Raw genomic sequence first — 6,368 nt, 5'->3', positions numbered from 1 at the left:
CTGCATTGCAGTGCTGCTCAGACCTTCTGTACTTGATATCGTACTGGTGAGCAGATAACAATAATGCCCATCGCTGCATGCGGCTGACTGCAAGCAATGGAATGCCGGTGTGGGGACCAAAGATGTAGGTGAGGGGTCTATGGTCCGTCAGCAGTGTGAATCGTCGGCCAAACAGAAACTGATTACATTTCTTAACTCCACCCACAATGGTGAGTTCTTCACGCTCTATCTGTGCATAATTGCTCTCGGCTTTACTTAACCTCTCTAGGTTATGTGGGACGGTAGCGTCCCACCTCGTCAACAGCCAGTGATACTGCAGGGCGCCAAATTCAAAACAACAGAAATCACATAATTTAAATTCCTCAAGCATACAAGTATTTTACACCATTTTAAAGCTACACTTGTTGTAAACCCAGCCAAAGTGTCCGATTTCAAAAAGGTTTTACGACGAAAGCACACCAAACGATTATGTTAGGTATGAGCCAAGTCACAGAAAAAAACAGCCATTTTTCCAGCTAAAGAGAGCAGTAACAAAATGCAGAAAGAGAGATAGAATTAGTCACTAACCTTTGATAATCTTCATCAGATGACACTCATAGGACTTCATGTTACACAATACATGTATTTTTTGTTCGGTAAAGTTCATATTTATATCCAAAAATCTGAGTTTAGGCAAGACGCTACTGTATCACTTGGCAAAGCCTGAGAAAATGCAGAGCGCCAAATGAAAATGATTTACTATGAAAATTACTATAAAATCAAACTTTCATTAAATCACACATGAAAGATACCAAATTAAAGCTACACTGGTAGTGAATCCAGCCAACATGTCAGAATTCAAATAGGCTTTTCAGCGAACGCATACGATGCTATTATCTGAGCATAGCACTTATAGTAAACAAAAGAGAGAACATTTCAACCCAACAGGCGCAACACAAAACACAGAAATAAAAATATAATTCATGCCTTACCTTTGACGAGCTTCTGTTGTTGGCACTCCAATATGTCCCATAAACATCACAAATGGTCCTTTTGTTTGATTAATTCCGTCGATATATATCCAAAATGTCCATTTATTTGGCGCGTTTGATCCAGAAAAACACCGGTTCCAACTTGCTCAAACGTGACGACAAAATATCTCAAAGGTTACCTGTAAACTTTGCCAAAAAATGTCAAACTACTTATGTAATACAACTGTAGGTATTCTTTTACGTTAATAATCGATAAAATTGAAGACGGGATGATATGTGTTCAATACAGGATTAAAACGATATGTAGCATGCCTTCTGTTTGATTGAAGCGCATGTCCAGGACACCTGGAGTGCCTCGACTTCAAGATGGCCGTATTTCTTCATTACACAAAGGAATAACCTCAACCTATTTCTCAGGACTGTTGACATCTAGTGGAAGCGGTAGGAACTGCAAGCAATTCACTTAGAAATCTGGTTTCCCAATGAAAACTCATTGAAAAGACAGTGACCTCAAAACAAAACAAAAAATCTGAATGGTTTGTTCTCGGTGTTTCGCCTGCTAAATAAGTTGTTATACTCACAGACATGATTCAAACAGTTTTAGAAACTTCAGAGTGTTTTCTATACAAATCTACTAATAATATGCATATCTTATCTCCTGGGGATGAGTAACTGGCAGTTGAATTTGGGTATGCTTTTCATCCAAACGTGAAAATGCTGCCCCCTACCCTAGAGAAGTTAAGGTCCGTGATGCGAAAGCAATTGGCCTTTCTTCACCTTGCATTTGTCCTTCTGGACCCTCAGACCGTACTCCTCCAATCTCTGTAGTGTAGCGTTCAGGTTTCTCAGGTGCTCCTACTCGTCTTTGTCGGTGATGAGTAGATCATCGAGGTAACATTGGACCCCAGTGAGCCCGCTCAGTATCTGGTCCATAGCTCTCTGAAACAAGGCCGGAGCTGAGGTGATTCCAAAAGGAAGCCTCCGGTACCTGTACAGTCCTATGGTCAACTGTTCTTGTGTGACTCTTGGTCTACATGCATCTGTAGATAGACCTGACATAAGTCTATCTTACTGAATTTTTGTCCTCCAGCTAAACCAGAAAAGAGGTCGTCAATGAGGGGTAGTGGATATTTTTCAGCAGTCAAGACTGGGTTAATGATGACTTTGAAATCACCACAGAGTCTGAGTAATCCATATTTTTTTATGACTGGAACCACAGGTGTAGCCCATTCACTAACATTCACTGGATCCAATACTCCACTCTCGACTAGTCTGTTTAGCTCAATTTCAACTTTTGGTTTTATGGCGTATGGGACAGGTCTAGCTATGAAAAATTTTGGCTTGCTGTCTGGTTTCACGGTCAGCTTAACTGTTATGTCCTTCATACTGCCAAGTTCTCCTTTGAACACATCTGCGTGTTTCCTCAATATCCCTTGTAGGTTTGTGTCCTCTTTTGCAACCATGTGAATTTCCTGGTTTGACCTTTTCCAGCCATTTGCATCCTAGCAATGCTGGATGGTTGCCTGTCACAATGTAGAGTGGTAGCTTTACCTTCTGTTTGTTGAGCTCCACTGTAACAATCACACTTCCTCTCACTGGATCAATCTCACTGGTATATGTTTTCAGCGTCATCTTTGTGGGCTGTAGTGTAAGGTCATGTAGTTTCTCCTTGTATACAGCCTCAGACAGCAAAGATATGGCTGCTCCAGTGTCCAGTGCGCATCCGTACTGCGTTTCCATCCAGTAGCGGTGTCACCCAGTATCCATGCCCATTGTCTGAAATGGACAAAACATGCAAAGATTCTTCCCCTTCAGACAGGGTATCACTTTGTTCATCGTCTGTGTGCTCCATTTTATGCACTTCCTTTTTGTACTCCCTGAAGTCGCTTTTCCTTTATTCAGTACTTTTGTTTGATTGTCTCTTTTTGTTTTTACATGCACGTTCGATGTGACCCTTTTTCCCACAACCTTTGCAGTCTAAGTCTTTGCACCAACACTCCTCTGCTTGGTGACCTGGTTTCCCACAGCGATAGCATGGCTTGCCACCTCCTGCCTTGTTTTTTAACTCCGTAGACACCTTATGCACTTGGGCCGATGCACTTAGCTGTTGTGTGTCTTTATTTGCCATTTCCATTGACGTACTCACTTCTATTGCTCTCTGCAATGTTAAGTTACTCTCAGTAAAAAGGCACTTCTGAATTGCCTCGCTGCGCCCGCCACACACTAACCTATCACGTATAGTGTCACTCATTGATCTCCCAAATTCACAGTGTTCAGATAACTGTTTCAATACAGCCACAAACTGTGAGATTGATTCCCCCTCCTCTTGATTTCTCTTATGAAACTTGAATATCTCTGCGATTATCAGTGGTTTGGGAGAATAATGTCCTTTTAAGGTAGCCACAATTTAATCATATGATTTATCACCAGGTTTTTCAGGCGTTACTAGGCTGCGCAGTAGATTGAATGTTTCCCCCCCCATAACAGTCAAAAATGTTGGCACAACGACTTCTGCTTTAATTCCATTTGCCAACACAAAGTACTCAAAACGTTCTGTGTAAGAACTCCATTGTTCCACAGATTCATCAAATGTTCCTATATTTCCAACCAATGCAGACATTTTCGGTTTAATTTTCTTTCTCACACTTTTCAGACTGTCCCTTCAGACCCTTTTTTTCTTATTTTAACTCATGATGACTTCACTTTCTCCTGCAGCGAAACTCTTCCTAACCCTCGAGGCTCTCGTTGCTGTGATATCAAATGCTAGCTAGCATCACTCGACTGGCTAGCTCCACGTTTTGTTTGTGTCTTTCTACAGGAAAAAAATAACGAATTTAACTCAGACTTTCTGCCGAAGATAATGAGCACAAACGTGAGAACGTTTCTTCCTCGTCGCCAGTTTTGTTGTATAGCACACTGTATTACTTATACAACTAATATAAGGACAGGACATGAGACAGGAGTAGAAATTAACGTGGGCATTGTATAATGCGTTTCACAGGAAGAACATTCCAAGCATTTCAACGTAGGTAAGCAAGGGGGGGTTACAGGTGCCCTAAAGGGACAAAACTAGAATATCAATACACAAAAGCGGATGTTTCAGGGATACAGTTTTTTTTAACTTAAATTCTGTTTCCCCTGATAAACAGAAGTGGGAACTCCACTCAGGCGTCTTTTTAGGCATGCTCTGTTAGGTTTTATGGCTGTAAATCCCATTGTCAAACCAGACAAAGCCATTACCATTAAGTGCTCAACACTAGACACTTGATGTTCCACTCAGAAGTAAATCCAGTCAACACAATGTTTTATCCTACTGGTAATTAGTATTTGACTATATCAGATTATGTGGAAAGCAGGCACATTTTTCATTGTTGGAGCTAGCTTGATTTGTGATCCAATTTAACCATAAGTGTTTTTGCAAGGTGGGAAGGAAGGGAACACACAATGACAATTGCCACAGCAACAGTGGGTCCTCCTGGCTATCGACAAACTGCACTGAGTCCAGTAAATAGAAACTATTAGAACCACAGTCCTCTATCGATCAGTGTCTTCTACTCCTGCTAAAACAATTTAGTAGAATACATCGAAAAACAGACATAGCTTAGATTGATTGTGTTGAGATAAAAGCACCACAAAGTATCCAATGATATAACTTTCTATGAACCACGACAGAGGTATAGAACAGGGGTTTATTCCAGGGGAAACACCTGGCCTTAGATCATGACAGTATTTTACAAGTTATGCATTTCTCCAGTCAAATATAATTTTCATTTCATTTTTACATTTAGCAGACACTCTTATCCACAGCAACTGCCTACATTTTCATACTGGTCCCACGTGGGAATCAAACCCACAACTCTGGCATTGGAAGTGCCACACACAATATGGCTTTGTGATTTATGATTTGTGCTTGGCAGTGGTTTCATTGTGGGGTGTTTGACATGAAAAATAAGACTTTGTGGTGAGTGAAAGATGTTTTCAATATCCCTCGCAGTCAGACTAGTCCTTCACTCACTTTTTGCACAGTGTGGAAGCCCAAACTGAACAAATACACATTCAAAAGAAATCAACTCACTTATGTCTAGACTGGAGGAATTACGAAGCATAATCATGAATTAGTATCTGAAAGAATAGAAGCTAAATGACTGAAGGTTATGAAAATATATAATTTGCTCTGAGTTTGAAGTTATGATGGATCTGGGTCGATCTCACATTGATCCACTAGGACCTCATCAGAGACTGTGATTCTACAGTATGTAACACACCATTGGACAATTGATAATCTGTCCATCACTAGAGTTGTAGTAATGGACAAACAGGTTTAACAACCAAGTTGTGCCTCAATGATCAGTGAGGATAGGCAGTTATGTTCTGTGATGTTTCAGAGAGACCAGATGAGCCACATCAGCATGGCAGGAGATCAAACATGCCTGTATTTCTAGCCATGGCTCAGTACAGTGAACTCCATCTCCCTCCATGGCTCAAAAAGTGTCTCAGACTCTAAAATCTAGGTCCGTCCCTGTCAGTATAATGCTATTCATCATGATCTAAAAGGCAAAACTGATCCTATATCAGCAGTCATACTCTGTCCGAGACTCTTTGTACAGGCCCATGCCTGTGTAACAGTTTAGCTTCCGTCCCTCTCCTCGCCCCTACCTGGGCTCGAACCATGGACCCTCTGCACACATCGACGACAGCCACCCTCGAAGCATCGTTACCCATCGTGCCACAAAATCCAAGGCCCTTGCAGAGCAAGGGGAACAACTACTTCAAGGTCTCAGAGCGAGTGACATCACCGATTGAAACGCTATTAGCGCGCACCACTGCTAACTAGCCATTTCACATCGGTTACACCTGGAGGTACTCTGGTATCTCTCTCTATCCACCTCTCCCCCGGCTCTAGCAGTTAAGAGTGTTGGGCCAGTAACTGAAAGTTCACTGGTTTGAATCCCTGAGCTGACTAGGTGAAAATGCTGTTGATGTGCCCTTGAGCAAGACACTTTACCTTAGTTGCTCTGGATGAGAGTGTATATTCTAATTGACTTAAATGTATTGGGATGAATATTGTCTTTGAGGCAGAACTGAGCAACTTCTGCTAGATTGGCCAGGTGCAAAGTGACAATTTTGTAAAAATACATGAAAACAAAAATGTGCTTTTTGGTCTACATTTAAGATTAGGATTAACAATGGGATTAAGGTTGGAGTTAAGGTTAGGTTAAAAATCCGATTTTATGACTTGGTGGCTGTCCCAGCAAGTGACCACTCTGCAGAGCTGCATCCAGAACAAGACTGATGATAAAAAACGCTAACCTGTGGCTCACAGCTTAAAAGAGAAAAGGAGGGAGCTGCTGGGAAAGGAGGGAGTGTTGGTCATAAAACCCTCCAAAAAGAGAAATT

This window comes from Salvelinus alpinus, chromosome 4 (genome assembly GCF_045679555.1).
Source record: "Salvelinus alpinus chromosome 4, SLU_Salpinus.1, whole genome shotgun sequence".
Lineage (NCBI taxonomy): Eukaryota > Metazoa > Chordata > Actinopteri > Salmoniformes > Salmonidae > Salvelinus > Salvelinus alpinus.
This window is presented reverse-complemented; position numbering follows the sequence as displayed.